The following is a 17,882-nucleotide window of genomic DNA, read 5'->3' as shown; positions in this document are numbered from 1 at the left end:
GGGTACGTCTACACTACAGCGCTAGTTCGAACTAACTTAGTTCGAATTAGTTAATTCGAACTAAGCTAGTTCGAACTAACGCGTCTAGAACTAAAAACTAGTTCGAACTAGCGTTTTGCTAGTTCGAACTAGCAAGTCCACATTGAGTGGACTCTGAACAGGGCTTAAGGATGGCCGGAAGCAGTGCCGGCAGGGCATAAAAGGAGGACTTAGAGCATGGAGATGCTGTCTCAGGCTAGCCGAGGGCTGCGCTTAAAGGGTCCCGACCCCCACCCCGGACACACAGTTCTAAGGGGTGCCCCGCTTGCAAAGAAGTTCTGGCTTGGAGTGCCCTGAGTGCCCACACTGGGCACATCACACCACTCGGCCATCGGCCCAGCTGCACTTGCCGCAGGCTGCCATCTGGGGAGAGGGAGTAATTGGGGGGCTGCAGGAGAGCTTCCACCCCCAGAAGCCCGCAGAGCCAGCCCAGTCCCCCCATCGGGGGCTCATACCCCATTCCTCCCTCACCTCCTTCCACTTACCCTTCCTTAGCCCCCCTTCTTATTGATGTACAAAATAAAGATAACGTTTCTTCCAACATTGACTCTGTCTTTATTGGAAAAAAACTGGGGGAGACTGGGAAAAGGAGGTGGGAGAGGGGAAGAGAAAGGCTGGGAGAGGGGAGGGCAACTAACATGATCAGGGGTTGGGAACAGGTCCCAGATGAAGAGAGGCTACAGAGACTGGGACTGTTCAGCTTAGAAAAGAGGAGACGGAGGGGGGACAGGATAGAGGTCTCTAAAAGCAGGGGTTGGGTGGAGAGGGTGCATTCAGAAAAGTTCTTCCTGAGTTCCCATAAAGAAGGACTAGAGGACACGAAAGGAAAGGAATGGGTAGCAGGCTTGAAACTAGTAAGAGAAAGTTGTTCTTCTTGACAAAGCAAATAGTTAACCTGTGGAACTCCTTGCTGCAGGAGGCTGTGAAGGCTACAACTAGAACAGAGTTTAAAGGGAAGTGAGATAAAGTGATGGAGGTTGGGTCCATGGAGTCCTATTAGCCAGAGGGTAGGAGTGGTGTCCCTGCCCAAAGTTTGTGGAAGGCTGGAGAGGGATGGCACGAGACAAATGGCTTGGTCATTGTCTTCGGTCCATCCCCTCCAGGGTCCCTAGGGTTGGCCTCTGTCGGCAGACAGGCTACTGGGCTAGATGGACCTTTGGTCTGACCCAGTACGGCCATTGTAAGCTCAGGGCTCAGTGTCGGGGGTCTCAGTGGACCCCCTTGATTTTCATGCACACCTGGTCCTGGGTGGCCAGGCTGGCAGCTCTCCTGCCCTAGACGGCCACTTTCCTGTGCCTAGTGCGGAGATCGTGGACGAGGTCCACGATGTCCGCACTAGCCCAGGAAGGTGCCCGCCTCTTGCGGTCCAGGGCAAGCTCCCGGGAGCCGCCAGCCTGGTCCCGGCAAGAGGGGGTGGGCTGGGGGGCATCGGGTGGGTGGCTCTGTGCCGTGCCAGGTGCAGGGTCTGCTAGCTGGGTGCTGGCAGGCTTGCACCTGGCACGGGCACCGTAGCCAGCCCGTGCCCCTTTAAGGGGTCCGGGGCCGGGAGGGGGGCATAGAGTTTCCCTGGTGTTGGCCAGAGTGGCCACCAGGGAAACCTGGGGAGGGCTAGCCTCCCACTAGTTCGAACTAAAGGGCTACACAGCCCTTAGTTCGAACTAGCTAGTTCGAACTAGGCGTTAGTCCTCGTAAAATGAGGTTTTCCTAGTTCGAACTAAGCGCTCCGCTAGTTCGATTCAAATTCGAACTAGCGGAGCGCTAGTGTAGCAGCTATGAATGTTAGTTCGAACTAACGTCCGTTAGTTCGAACTAACTTTGTAGTGTAGACATACCCCCAGGGCCTGCAATCTGGAAGCTTCTCTCAGTTGTCCGAAGAAAGCCTCATCTACCTCATCCATCTGATTCGGTGGCCAATAGTAGACACCAGCCACAACATTGCTGCTGTTGTTTGCACCTCTAAACTTAACTCAGACTCTCAACAGTTTTTTCTCCCTCTGTATACTGGAGTTCTGAGCAATCATAGTGCTCTCTTATGTATAGTGCAACTCCTCCTCCTTTTCTCCCTTGCCTGTTCTTCCTGAACAGTCTATACCCTTCTATGACAGCGCTCCAGTCATGCAAGTCATCCTACCAAGTCTCTGTTATCCCAATTAAATCGTATTTCTTGGACTGGGCCAGGGCCCCCAGTTCTTCCTGTTTGTTGCCAAGGCTTCTCGCATTAGTGTACAAACACCTCAGATAACCAGTTGATCATCCTATCTTCTCCATTCGATTCAGGGGTCCTCCTTTCTTGCTCGTTCCTCTTTGCATTCCTTTGCATATGACCGGGGAGACTGGGTGGATGCATGGGGCTCTCCACCCTATGTATTCCTCCACCCTTCGTACTCCCTGGCACATACTTCAGGAGGTGAAGGATGCTTTGCCTCCCACTACTCAGGTGTACCTAAAAAAATTCCTGCAAGAGGGTGCACCCCGCCCACCCCTTTAGCCCCAGCCCTCCTGATCTCTCCATTGGCCCACTGCCTGGTGTACCTTCCCAACTGCCTCCCCCTTGTCACCCGAGCCAGCTGCACGCGATGCAGCCAGCCCCCTTCCAAATCATGCCAAAGAGTCACCTGTACACACTCGTGCTTCACATACTCCACTTCCCCACCCTCGTCTCCCACCCAGACACCAAGTGGTGGGACCTCTTACCATCATTGGAAGAGAATTTCCAGCATATATAGAGAAGTTATTATTCCCCTTTATTCGGATCTGGTGAGGCCACATCTGGAGTACTGTGTCCAGTTCTGGGGCCCCCATTACAGAAAGGATGTGGGTGCATTGGAGAGGGTCTAGCGGAGGGCAACCAAAACAATTTGGGGCTGGAGCACATGACCTACAAGGAGAGGCTGAGGGATTTAGGCTTATTTAGTCTGCAGAAGTGGAGAGTGAGGGGGGATTTGATAGCAGCCTTCAACTTCCTGAAGGGAGGTTCCAAAGAGGATGGAGAAAGGCTGTTCACAGTAGTGACGGATGACAGAACAAGGAGCAATGGTCTCAAGATACAGTAGGGGAAGTCTAGGTTGGATATTAGGAAAACCTATTTCACTAGGAGGTGGTGAGGTACTAGAATGGGTTATTTAGGGAGGTGGTGGAATCTCCATCTCTAGAGGTTTTTTAGTCCTGGCTTGACAAAGCTCTGGCTGGGATGATTTAGTTGGGGTTGGTCCTGTTTTGGGCAGGGGGCTGAACTCAATGACCTCCTGAGGTCTCTTCCAGCCCCAGAGTTCTATGATTGTATGATCTAATGACCCTTCAATTGCTTGAATGCTCAGACTTTTGTTACTTCTAATGACTTGCCTCTCTCTTTTTATAACAAACTCCTTATCCCAAAGTGAAAGCTACAAGCAGCTCAAGCTCTGTTGTATTTAAGAACTGCCACTGGAGTCTGGACATGCAGCTTTAAGCAGACTTCAACTATGAAATCCAGGGGTTCAAACTTTGGGAGGGGGTTACTAATGCCCTAGTCCCTGATAAATGGTTGAAAGGAATTATGCTATTATAAGAAAAAAATGGTCCAGGAAATAGGAAACTAGCTTAGGATTTGACAAACCCCTTAACTCCAATTAACTGTTAAACCTCATTCCACGAGGAGTAACAGCTAATTTGAGTTAGGGGTTTACTTCAAACTCCCGTTTCACTGCCGCATGTAGACATGGGTAGTTATTCCGGGCTAGTCAGTTTCCAAAATGGCAACCGCCTGGGAACATGCTAATGAAGCACGGGATATTTAAATCCTGCGCTTCATTTGAAATTTCAGTCGCCCTCGTTTGCCTCCCTAGTTGAACTAGGGGGCTAGTGTAGATGTATCCTAAGTCTCTGTAGGCCAGAACCTAAAAAAATATGTAGGCATCTTACTTCCATTTAAATCAATCATAGCTGATTTCAATAGGAGTTAAGCACCCAAATACCTTTGATGATCTATGCTTCTGTGTCTGAATTAATCCCATTCAATGGCAGCCCTGTGCCACACAATTAATGCCTCATTTTTGGTCCCGATCCAGAGCCTAGGAGGCCCCACAAAATTAATTAACCTTGGAACCACAGAAGACTAAACCTGGCCTGAGGCCTTGAATCTTGGTCCTCCCTGCCACTCCCCCAACTATGAGGCTGGAGCACCAGGGGAGTGAGGTGTTTCAATTGGGGGGGTTTGGAGTTTGTTTGTTTTTTTGCTTCTCATGTGTGTGGTCCCCAACTGATTTTTCTGTGAGTTTCGGCCTTCAACCCAATTCCCCACCCCAGCCATAAATAAAGACAATGTTGAAGCTTTTTGTGTTGGACATAATATTTTACTTTGTTTAAAAATGAAGCCTGGTCAACAAGCCCACAGGTGGGGCCCAGCCCCCATCTGGCCGCAGCATCATAACACTCCCGCAGCTGCACACACCAACCCTGAGCCCATCATACACCTGAACCTCTTGCTGTGAACCCTTCATACCTCTACATCCCCAAACTCCTGCACCCCCACATCTCCAGTCCCTTGCCAGAACACTCCTGCAACTCCACACGTCCCAAGTTTGTGCCCTGAGTCCATCATACATCCCAATCTCCTGCCCTGAGCCCCTCATACACTCCAACCCAGACTCCTGCATCCTCACATCTCCAGCCCCTTGCCATAGGATTGACAGAAGAAAGCCTAAATACATGCATGAAGCTGGATTTGACCAGTTATGATGTAAACTTCATAGAAATGTGTGAAAAGATGCAGCAGCAGAAGTCCCATTAAATAAAGTCTGTGAGTACAATGTTTCATTTGTGCTATTGTTAATCATTATGTCACTTATCAATAATATTAAGTTGTATATTTTCATTCATGCAAATGGGCATTTTCATATGACTCTTTGTTGACCACCTGTTCTGAATTTTGATGTAGTTTGGCTCTTTGGTTTGAAAAGGTTGCCGACTCCTGGTATATTTTGGCATAAATTTGCCATTTCTCAGCAGTGTGACCTGAATTTGGCATTCTGAGTTATGATCCACAAAGGCAAATTGTATTTATTAAGGTGTGCCTAATGCTGTGCTAGGCAAAGCTATTCATTCAAAGATGTATTCTTAAGTAATTATCTGTGTTGTGGGGACAGTGAAAGAGGTATTCTTAAATAATTATCTGTGTTCTGAGAACTTTCCATTTACTTGTGAGACAATTAACTGCTACATATGTTATGCCAAGCAGCATGGACCAGCAAGAAGCAAAAGCTAGTGAAAATAGTAATTAAGGGTGTGTCTAGACTACAGGGTTTTTTCGAAAAAAGTGTCCTTTTTTCGAAAAAACTTCCCCTGCGTCTAGACTGCTGCGCGTTCTTTCGAAAGTAAATCAAAAGAACCTGGTAGTTTTTTTGACAGTGGAAAACCTCATTTTACAAGGAAGAATGCCTTTTTTTTGAAAGTGCTCTTTTTATTATTATTCCTTTACATCCTTTTTCAATTCAAAAGCAGAAATAAATCCTGGAGATAAACATCAGCTGATTTTACTTCTGCTTTTTTTGTTTATTAGACATAAATTTTCAGCTTTTTGCATTTAAGGAACTTGCATTTAAACCTATGGTAGCAACTTTCATACTGTCTATTGAAAGTTCCTCATAATATTGAAGAGCTCTTTTTTTTTTTTAATGTGAAAAGTTCATTTTCCTCAGCAACAGGAACTTCTCCTTTCCTCCTGTAATTGTGAACTTTAAAAATCCTTTTAATTTTGGAGACTAATGACTGATGATTATATCTCCATGTACCAACTGCCATAGGGCGGCACGGAGTAGCTAGTTCGGATTAGGCTTCCTAATCTGAACTAGCTGTACTCCGCGCGGCATGGGGTTCGAACTGCCAGCATTTAAAAATGGTGCCGGCCGGCTTTATGCAAATGAAGCCCGGGAAATTCAAATCCCGGGCTTCATTTGCAAGTGCAGTATGCCTACATTACCCTCCTAGTTCGAATTAGGAGGGTAGTGTAGACATACCCATAGAAAGAAAGTTGTTGTAAAAATGCAAAACAATATTGTAAAGTGGATGCCAATATATTATAGAAGTCATCAAGAATCAGTCCAAGTGATTGTTTTCACTTTATATTTTCCTCTTCATATCCTACATAGGACTCACTTGAAAGAAAACATTTTGGTGTTGCCATGCACGTGTCTAGAGGATCTGAATGAAGGTGTTGGAATGCTTAGTAAAGCACTAAGAATCAGATTGGCTGGAAAAAAGGCAGAGCATATTTTGTATTATTGGTGGGAGAACTCAGCTCAAACTGAGGCAGGCAGGCTGCATAGGCTTTGGGAAGCATCTGATTCACATTAGGTATGCTCAAAAGCAATTAGCATAGTCAAACCATTACTGGTAACAGGATACTTAACCTTACCCAATAGACTTACACCCCTCTAATAGACTTCTGGGATGGGTGCTTTTCTCTTGTTAGTATAGGAAGAAAGGACTAATTCATGGCCTCTCCTCAGGCTGTTCCTGCTTAAAGGTTTGTGACTTGTTCATTATGAAACTGTATGGACTTGTGGTTTCTGTTAAGGAAGCAAAATATTTATAGCTTCAAGTGAATCTCTAGTTTGGGTTCAGAAACCTCTGACTCCCCACTCTGAGGATTTACTGTTTATCCCGTACAAAGGCCCAGTATCACTTCTGTTTTACGGGTTTGTCTGCAGCTGTCTTTTGTCTTCCTCACAGCTGGTGTTAAACTATGAAGTTTAAGTCATTTCTTAGGTCTCTGAGTAGTTCAAGGGGGCCACCTATTGCTTTTGATGATGACAACTAACATGCCTGTTTTAGTATTGTGTGTGGGGTGGAGGGCCTATTTCTGCTTAGAACCCCATTGTAGGCTAGAATCAGCTCTGCAGGCTGCCTCTGAGCTTTGATGATGTGCTTACAGGCTTACAGTGCAGGCTTACATTCCAGGCTACCTATAGTTAAATTGTTTCCTCCCTTTTCCCTGTTGAAATGTTTGAAGCATTCCAAAGTGCTATACATCAGTAGGGAGCAGCTGCTTCCTTTGGATCCTCCTTCCCCTTTCCAGGTCAGTCTCACCCAGATCTGAGGGACTGGCACAGAATGAAGATGCTCCCAGCAGTGCTATGGGGTAAACAAAGAGGGGTGGAGAAACCTGAGGGCAGGAGTCTCTTATGGTGTTGTATAACAGGAGTGAAAGGCTTTGGTGTGGATGATTGCAAAGCTGATGCCATGGGAAGGGAGAAGTGAATATTGTGGGTAGTTCTTTGAAAACAACTCCAAAATCTATCTTGAGCAGTAACAACTCATTCATATCCCATCATTTTGTGTGTATAATTGATATTGTTTTTCAATGTGCATTACTCTATTGATAAATGCAAGCTAATATACATTAGTAAATGCAAATCTATGCCAATGCTTATGTAAGCAGGGTCAGGATAAGCTCTACTATATTGCCTTGGACCAATCTCCCTTGCCCATGCTCAGCATGGCTGATTGGCAAGAAGCCCAGCTGCAAGATGCTGACATTCGTGATATGCTACTTGCCAAAAGGGAGGGGCGAAGCCCAGCTGTGGTCGTTTCACCTAACCCGGAGAATAAACTACTATTGAGAGAATGGACCAAACTAAAACTGATTTGGGGAGTGCTCCACCGAATAACCACCAACCCTTTGCAAAAGCAACGGGCACAACTAGTGCTACTGAAAGAGTACAAAGCTCTGGCCATGAGGGCCCTGCATGATGACTTTGGACATTTAGGGGTGGAGAGGACCCTGGAACCTATTCGTAGTAGGTTCTATTGGCCCCAGATGGCTGCAGACGTTCACAGGAAATGTGAGACTTGCGCTCGATGTGTTCAAAGGAAAACCATGCCAATGAGGGCTGCATTTCTCAAGAACATCACGAGCAAAAAACCTTTGGAACTGATATGCATTGATTTCTTGTCTCTAGAAGTAGACAAGAGGAACATTGGGAATGTCCTAGTAGTGACTGACCATTTTACGTGGTATGCACAGGCATAACCCACACGTGATCAGAGGGCTACCACTGTCACTCGAGTACTGTGGGAAAAATATTGATCAGTTTATGGATTCCCTGGGAGCTTTGTCATGATATAGTAACCTTGGCCTGTAGATTGATGTGGTTGTGCATATGCTCACTGGTAGAAACTCAGGATCCCACAGAGTTCAGTGGCACCTAGGGTATTTGAGAACCTCATGGGTGCCTAAATGTTGAATTTAAGCTTTTTATGGATCTAACCCAGAGGAATAACTTCTGGAAAAGCTTTGAACATAGCATTACAGAATTGAGACATCTAAATTTAAGGTAAAATTTCCACATTATTTAAAAATATGAGCCAGATCTTTAGCTGGAGTAAACCAGCATAGCTCTATTGATTACATCAGTTTACGTGAGCCTCAGGATAATCTGACCTTCTATATTTTGTATATTTGCAATGTGTTGAATATATTTGCAACTGACCTTCATGACCTGGGATCAAATAATTCAGACTCGATGTGAGGGGTCACTATTACACTGAGTTCTAAGGACTAATACTAAGGCCAAATTAGTCCTTTGGTCTATCTTTGAATTTGCCGAATATATATATATATTTAGTTGTTGCTATAAAAATATTTGTAAACTTTAGGCCCCAATTCTGCAGACATATAAGTACTTACATTTGGCACATCATTCCATTGAACATGTAGAGATGGTTTTTTGCTTTCTAGGCAGCTTAGTGTACAGTTTTGGCAGATCCATGGAATGCTCAAAGTTTTATTAGAATTTGAAAACACTGGTTGAAAAAAGTATTGCCTCATAAGTATAGTTAAGTTTTCTTGGGGTTGGTTTTGTTCAACATCTTTTTCAATGACCTGGAAGAGGGAATGGATTGCACTCTCAGCAGGCTTGTGGATGACAGGTGAGTACATTGGAAGGTAGGGAGAGGGTCCACAGCGATGTAGAGAAATTGGAGAATTGGGCCAAAACAAATCTGGTGGGGATCAAGAAATACGGCATCCTGCACTTGGGATGAAGAATCCCATGTACCGCTACTGACTGGGGACAGGCTGGCTAAGATGCAGTTCAGCAAAAAAGGACCTAGGGATTATAGTGGTCTCTTCCAGCCCTATTAGTCTATGAAATGAAGTAGATTTCTCTCATCATGGATGCAGTTCAAATGGGATGATGTCATAGAATGATAAAATACTAAAACTGGAAGGGTCCTCAAGAGGCTATCAAGTCCAGTCCCCTGCATTCATGACAGGACCATGCACCATCTAAATCATCCCTGACAGATGTCTGTTGCTCCTGCTCTTAATCTCCAATGATGGAGATTCCACAACCTTCCTAGGAAATTTATTCCAGTGCTTAACCACCTTGACAGGAAGTTTTTCCTAATGTCCAACCTAAACTTCCCTTGATGCAATTTAAGCCCATTGCTTCTTGTCCAATCATCAGATGTTAGGGAGAATAATTTTTCTCCCTCTCCTTCTTATAACAACATTTTAGGTCCTTTCTGTCAGTTTCCCTTTCATGGAATAGAAAAAAACCCTTAAAGTTCTCAGCTAACTTCCTAAATCTTTATAACTACATAACTTATAATTACTTGATTCCCAACTGGCCTTTTAAAAAGTACCTGTAAATTGAACATTTTGGATCAAATTCTTCTCTTTGAAATCCCATTAAATCCAGTTAAATTCCCAGATAAGTTCACATGTGAAATGAAAGGCCATGGTGTAATTAGATTTACAAAACTAAGGACCAGATTGCTTAAAGTGTTTAGATGTCTGAAGTGGCCAATAAGCATTTGGTAGGAAAGTCAAAAGCATCATGGCACCAAGCTCTGTGTTCAGAGGTTTTGAAAGCAAGGTCTTAATTTAATGACATCAGTTAAAAGCACAGAGCAAGTATGATCCTGGTTGCCTAATCAGTCAAAGTTCCTATTGAAATCAGTAGAAGCCTTGTCTGATCAAGTGGGGAAAGATTGGATTTATTACCTAACTTGACATTGTGCAGCTGGGTTTAGATAATATTGGCAAAACACTTTGAAAGCACAAAACGAAGTAAGTTCCAAGTATTCTTATCAATTGTGCTGTGGATACAAACATTTCTGCAGTGCTCTTTATGCTGCTCAAGGTTATACCACATTACCGTGTTCTGGAAATACAGATCAAGGGAGTTCCCACTGTTAGAACAAGTAGCATGTATTAATCTCACCTCTGTACACTGCACCTTCACTCCTCTTTGGATAATTATCTTATCAAAGATGAAAAGCCAGTGGCCCTGTATTTGCTGTGCACAGAATTTGGTTTTTAAGGTTATCTTTTAGCAGGTAGCTTTTCTTTTTAAAAAAAATCCCGTTTCCTAGGCAACTACCATAAAATACATTTCTAACTGCTGAGGAAAAAGAGATGCTGGAGAAGTCGCTCTCTCTCTCTCTCTCTCTCTCGCTCTCGCTCTCTCTCAAATAGACTGTAATTTATATAACAGCAGAGAAGAGCATAGTGACACAAACTACACAGAATATGTAAAGGCACAAAGAATAGTTCTATCCAGGCTTTCTTAGCCATAGTAGTATATCTGGACTGGCTGCGTTTTCAGCAAAATATTTTAGTGGTTTCTAAATAGACAAATATTGTAAATCAGACTTTTGCTGGACTAGCTTGTACCTGTACAGTGATTTCACTTTAATAGAGCAACTTGTTATTGAAACAAGAAAGTAAAAATTATATAGGGAAGGCTTACCAAGTGTCTCAGGACACTAGCTACTTCATTCTCTTGTTTATTTTTACAACAAAGCTATATTCCCTTTTTAAAGGGAAAACTGTATCTATGGTAATTATTATCTCTTGGCAGCTCCTCACAACCACTTTTTTCCAGTGTGAAGGGACACAGTCAAGGCTGTAATTATTTAAATAATATATTTTTTGAAAAATACACATAACTGACTTCTTTTTTCTGTAGCAGAACACTGAGCGTATGTCTAGACTGCATGGCTCCATCAATGGCCACCGCGCTGTGCTGATCAGCTGTTTGGTGGCATAGCAAGGCAGTCTGGAAGTGTCGCGGTCGACAAGGGAAGCCTTTGTCGACCAATCCGGTAAACCTCATTTCACAAGGCATAATGAAGCAGTCGACAAAGCATCCAGACTGCCCTGCTGTGCCACCAAACAGATGATCGGCACAGTGCGGCGGCTATTTTGATGTAAATGAAGTGGCGATTATTTCATTTTCCTATGTCTAGTAAACTCATTTACATGGCTACCTCGATGGAGCCATGTAGTCTAGACATACCCTGACAGATCAATGAGAGCCCTAAACCAATATATAACAAGTGTTTCCATCTTACCAAATCTGTCTGTTTTTGTAGTTAAGCTACCAGAATTTCTGTGTCTGGGATATCCTTCTTATATGTATATGAATTACAGAAAATAGTACCATTTCTTCTGAATTCTGATGTGTGGCTTAGTCTTTGGCTTTTTCCAATATAAGAGTTTGTTCACTGTCATATGCACTAGCCATTGCTCGTTTGTGAACTTTTCACTTAGGCTATATCTAGACTGTACTCCTTTTCTGGGATATTGGAGGTATCCTGAAAAAGCAGTGCTGCGTTCAAGGAATGCATCAGCTTTTTCAGAAAAAATGTTCTAAAAAGTGGATGTGCTCTTTTGCCATCCCTGTAAACCTCATCTTATGAGGATTAAGGGCTGTCAAAAGAGCACTTTTTTCTCTGAAATTTGGTGCTGTGTAGATGTGCCAAATTTCAGAAAAACCTCTTTCGACAATAAAGTGGAAAAAGATATGTAATTTGTATACCACATATTGCATTTCTTTTTCTGACTTACCATTGCAGTGTAGACCTAGACTTAGAATCAGTTAGAGCAGGGTTTCCCAACCTATGAGTCGGGACCCAAATATGGGTTGCCATTACATTTCAAAAGGGTCGCTAAGTGTCTCCCCAGGTGGCTCTGCCCTCCCTCCTCCCCGTTTTTGAATTGCCTTGGGTCACCAAGTCTTCCTGAATTGTCAAAATGGGTCCCCATATGGAAAAGGTTGGGAACCGCTGAAGTAGAGGAATTACAACAGTCTAGCATAGAGGTGACAAATAGTCATCTCCTTGACAGGTCATCCTCAGAAGAACAGATAGATTCTTTAGATAGTCATCAGCATGACCTAAAAGCCTGCTCTGTCACCCAAAGGCTTGCACCTTGCCTTGATCTGGAGAGCAGGAGCAATGTTCACATTAAGCAAGATCTGGGTTGAGTTTACTTGGTGGTGCATGTGTACAAGCCAAATGAAACAGTCCAACCCTAAATCTAAACTCTTATAAAAGAAGAGGTGTCCATCACGCCATTTGTCACAGAACATTTGAGAATAAATTTGAAGACTTGAGAAGTTTCTGGAAAATGCCAGAATGAATGAGAGGACTGACATAACAGGCCTTGGTCCCACCCTTTCCAGCAGGCCAGGATGGCTGTCAGTGTTCCCTCTCAGCTGTGTGGCAGCCCAGTCAGAGGCTCAGGGCTCCCTGCATGGAGCTGACTGGGTGGGACTGATTAATCACCTGTGCAGCTGTGGTACTGCACAGCTTAGAGGAGACACTGGTGGCTGTGCACAAGTGAGTGCAGGTGCAGGGATTAGCTCTGATGGGGCACATGCCGGCTTGGACCCTCAACCGGCCAGGTAGGTGAGGTGGAAGCAGGTCTGTGGGAGCCTAGCGCTGCCACTGGCAGGAACAAGTGGCCAGGCAAGTGAGGGGCCATGGAGCCATAGCCCTAGCAATGGGTGTTTGAGCCAGGAGCAAGCATGGGGGCTAGGCATGTCATTGGGAGCTGCAGCCCCTTGGCCGTGCGGGGTGCGTGTGCAGGTGAAACCCCTGAGGGGCAGGACAGGCTGTGTCTGGCTTCCTTCACAAGCCAGGTGAGAGAGGCATGCATGGATTGCAAGCACTTTCCCTTCACTCCTTTTAGCATCAGAGGAACAGGAAGAAAAGCAAACTCTGTCCTGGAGAACATGGCTGCTGTCCCCCCCCCAGCTCCCGAAATGGTTCCCTTGTAGAAGAGGCATGTAGGGAAGACATACGTGGTCCTGCTCTCACTCCAACTCTGCCTATTCCCTGTGACACTGCTGAAGAGAACTGTAACTGTGGCTGGTGCTGTCCAAGATCACAATGTGGGAAATGGTTCATTGTGCTCATGCTCTCTAATCCCTGAGTGCCTATGTAGAGCCAGTCAAACTGGACCCTTTGTCTCTAAAGATCTGACTATGATACCTATACTCTCACCAAGCAATACTTTCTCCACAGGAGATCCCATTGGAATCAAGGAATAAGGTAGTACTCATTTGTTCATAAGAAACTCAGCATTTATCACTAATTAAATTGTTCAATTTACTTCTCTGAATATTTGAAAATATATATTTTATCTATATCACAACTATCTCATATAGCATGCTCTTCATTGGCTTGATAAACTATTCATAAAAGATGGCTTAATTCCAGTGTAGACAGGATTTTAGAGGAGTCCAGAGAAACAAGAGCCACAAGAGACAACTTAATTTTTTTTAAACCTAGTAATTTCTGCTTTTTTTTGCTCCTGAGTACTGTTGTTTGAGCAGAAGACAAATTCTTCCATTGCGTCAATGATAAGTATAGTCATCACACTTCTGCTCATATAGCCTTGGGGGATCTTACTGAACTGTTGTCCACACAGAATCTACTCCTCACCCCATTGATCAGATTTTGTATCCATTTTTGGCATCTCTAGTACAACACATGGCATTACCCCTCTCACCCTCTCCAAGGTCTTATTCAACTCCCATTGAAGTCAGAAATTCTGTTGGCTTCAGTGGGACTTGGATCAGCCCTGGCATAAACAGGAACAATTTCACTATCTTCAGTAGAATTGTCTGTTTCCACCAGGATTATAAGAATCTCTTGTTGGGCTTCAATATAACTTAGAAGCCAAAGGACGAACAATCCAAGTTCATTTAACTGCAGTCTGCACAAATTGAGAGAAGCATCTTGTTTGTTCATCCCTTCTGGCTTTTGATCATTTTTGAAAATCCTTCATAGGAACCACTGAGTCTGTGTTTAATTTCTTTCATGTGAATTTAGTGTCGCTAAAAGTGCCATATTGATAGGCATGTAGACATAGTTTTACCACAAAATTAGTGCAGCTCTACAAACTTAACTATTTTTGATGTGACAATGTGACAGGGCTTTCACCCTGCACTGGCCCTTTAAGGGCAAACCCCAGCCTTGAGCAAGGCCTGGGAGTTTAGCCCCAGCTGAGGCTGCTTTAGTTGATTAGGGCCCAGCTGGGAGCTATATAAGAGCATGGGCGGCTACTCCCAGAGAGGGCAGTGAGAGCCTGGCTGCTGGGGGAGTAGGAGGCTCCCTGGAGCCAAGGCAAGGCAAGGCAAGGCAAGGCAAGGCAAGGCAAGGCAAGGCAAGGCAAGGGGAGCTCTGGCCAAGCAAATCCCCAGACTGCAGGGCCTGAATAATGGCCTGCTGAAGGAACAACAACCCCCAGAAGGGGGGCTCAGAGACTGAGGTGGGCACTGCCGGAGGGCAGTGTATTGAAGAAGATGCCGCGCCCTGGAGGAAAGAGGGGAAACACCACCTGAGGGAAGGTACCCTGCCAGGCAAAGAAGCTAATTCCTGAGGACAGACAGCAGGGGGTGCTATGATGGTGAGTGAACCACCTCACAGACAAGTACTTCAGTGCTGATGGGAAAGGATTATCTGGTCCCTTGTCAGGTTTTACTTAGGAATGGTTTTCTTGTGGGGAGGGGAGGAGAATCCAAACCAACTGTCAATACATCCAAATTCAGGTATAGGGCCTGACAGAAGTTCTGCTAAAATGTAACTTGAGGAACCTGGCATTCCTCAGAGTGCAGGCAAGATAGTCAATTAATCACAAATGTATTAGTTCTGTGATATAAACATTTGTACAAGAGCAACTGGAGTAGGGTAACTCCTTTCCAATAGGTCACTTAAAGCCCATCAGGTGGTGTTAAATTTTAGTCTGGTGTCTACTTGTGGTGAACTGAACCATCAGCGTAGTGGTAAAATGTTCTTTATGCAATTATAATTATCTGTTGTTGGAAATGTCCAGATTCTAGATGTTTTTTAAAACCTAGACACACTTTTTGGCTTTTCTGACCTTTGCCTCTCTCCAGCATCCTCAATCTGAGTGAGTGTATATTAATCTGACACCAGAATTGGTGCATTATATGTGTAATGAGAATTATTTTGTGCTATGACTTCTAAGTTTGGTGTACATACAAGTGAAGAAAAGTAATAGGTTATTTAGACTGGAAAATTCTGGGATTTCATAGGCAGAGAAGCTTCTTCCTTCTCATCTTCCTAAATCTGAACTACTCAACTTTTGTAGTGTGGGATACAATTATAGTAATTTATAAAGGTTACACTCCTTCCATGCATCACAGACAAGACCAGCTCCCAGACGACTGCACTGGGCAACACAATATAGGAAGGGGGTGGGCAGCCCTCAGTGGAGAAAGAACGGGTTAAGAACTATTTAGTGAAGTTGGACATACACAAAGCAATGGGGCTGGATTTAATGCATCAAAGGGTGCTGAGGGAGTTGGCAGGTGTCATTGCAGAACCATAGGCCATTAATTTTGAAAATTGATGGAGATCCCAGACAATTTGAAAGGAAAATGTAGTGGCCATGATTAAAAAATGGAAGAACAATCCAAGGAACTACAGACAAGTCAGCTTTTCTTCAGTCCCTAGAAAACTCATGGAGGGGATCCTCAAAGAATTCATTTTGAAGCACTTGGAAGAGAGGAATGTGATCAGGAATAGTCAACATGGATTCACCAAGGGAAGTCATGCCTCACCAACCTGATTGCCCTCTATGATGAGGTAACGGGCTCTTTGGATATGGGGAAGTAAGTGGATGTCATATATCTTGACTTTAGCAAAGCTTTTGATGTGGCCTCCCACAATATTCTTGCTAGCAAGTTAGGGTATGTCTACACTACAGCGCTATTTCGAATTAACTTAATTCGAATTAATGCATCTAACCACAAAAACTAATTCAAAATAGTGCGTCCACATTGAGTAGACCCTGAATCGAAGGTAAGGCTGGCCGGAACCAATGCCAGTAGGGCATCAGGGTCGGACTTAGTATGTGGGGCTACTGCCTCAGGCTATCCAAGGGCAGTGCTTAAAGGGACCATACCCCCCATCCCAGACAGACAGTTCTCAGGTTTCTCTGCTTGCTGGTCTACCTTACTGAGGGACAGCAAGGCATTTGTGTCTCGGAGTGCTCTGTTTGCCCTCACTCAGGGCACCACTGCACTCCGCAACATCGAACCAGACCTGCCCCTGGGCATGCCGGTATGTCTCATGGGGTTGTTGCCATCAGCCCAGCTGCTCTTGCTGCAGGCCGCCATCTGGGAGGTCCATCGGGGGGCTGTCAGGATCCAGGAGGCCCTGTGGGACAGCGTCCACCCCAAAGAGCCCTCAGAGCTATCCCTGGTCCCCCGCACCGGGGGCTCATGCCCCATTCCTCCCTCATGTACTTCCACTTAGCCCTATCTAGCCCCCCTTCCTGATGTCAGATAAAATACACATATTTTCAAAAATAGAAACTGTCTTTATTTAACACAACTTGGGGTGGGGGATGAACCTCTGGGGAAAGGAGGTGAGAGAGTGGGAGAAGGGAGGGGAAAACTGGGAGGAGGGAGCTGGAAGGGGGAAGCAAGGGGAGAATGGGGGAGGGGAAGCTCAGGGCTCATGATTGGGGGTCTCGCCTGGCCACACGTCTCCCAGCATGGTGAGTGTGGGGCCTCAGCATTCCCAGGGGGATGGGGAGGAGGGTGTGGAGATTGAGGTGGGAGTGCAAGAAGGAGCGGGAGCTGGGGGAGCAGCAGGCACAGGAGCATCACGGGGCAGCACACTCTGCACCAGGGCCTACAGATGGTATGAACCTGGGCAAGCAGCTCCCGCCAGAACTCCCGTTCTTCCTGTGCCTGCTGCTCCATGATGCAAGTCTGGTCTTGCAGGGCCACCAGGTGCCACTTGTGGTACCCCTGCAGTGTTGCAATGGTCCTGCGGAGCCCTCAGGTGCAGGACCATGTCCCGGGCAGGGTGGTGCACCCTGCACATGCAGGTGGTGCGGCTGTGGAAAAAGAAGAGAAGTGGTCAGTTCTCCCTGGGGACACAGTGGGTGAAACCCAGCCCCCCTCTGCAAGGTGAGAATGACCGTACACTGCACCGTCAGAGCTGTTGTGCTTGCCCAGAGGCCATGTTTGGAATGTCCAGCTATCCCTGGGAGTGGGAGGTGCCCCAAAACAGCACCCATGCCCCTGTGCTGTATGTAGTGTGGCTGAGGTGGGGGGAGATGTCCCCTGCCTCTGTGTAGAGGGGGTGTGTGAAGGGAGGGCGTCCTGCTGTGTCCTACCCCGGAGTCAGGAGCATGTCAGGTCTCTTCACACACCCCTGTGTCTATCAGGCCACAGCCCCTGGGTGTCACGCAGCTGGAGCCACCTGCCCAAGGGCAGCATGGCACGAGCTTGCATGTGCACAGGTGGCTGTATGATCCATGGGAGGCATGGCCTGCACACGGTCCCTGGTCTCCCTCCCCGCCTCTCCCCCGGGTAGGGGACAGTGCTGGCAATTACCTGTTATGGCCTCTCGGGACGACCCTGCCGACTCCGGTGCTGGGGCAGCTGGTGGTGGCCCCTCTGCTGTGTCTGGGTCAGGGCCCTCAGCTCCTGGCTCGCTGCCCCCTAGGCTGGCACAGACCGCCCCACCACCCAGGATTCGGTTGAGGGTGGGGAAGTAGGGGTAGGTGTCAGCCCCTGCTGCGGTGCCGCCCC

This window comes from Pelodiscus sinensis, chromosome 2 (genome assembly GCF_052426305.1).
Source record: "Pelodiscus sinensis isolate ZL-2025 chromosome 2, ASM5242630v1, whole genome shotgun sequence".
In the NCBI taxonomy this organism is placed as follows: Eukaryota; Metazoa; Chordata; order Testudines; family Trionychidae; genus Pelodiscus; species Pelodiscus sinensis.
This window is presented reverse-complemented; position numbering follows the sequence as displayed.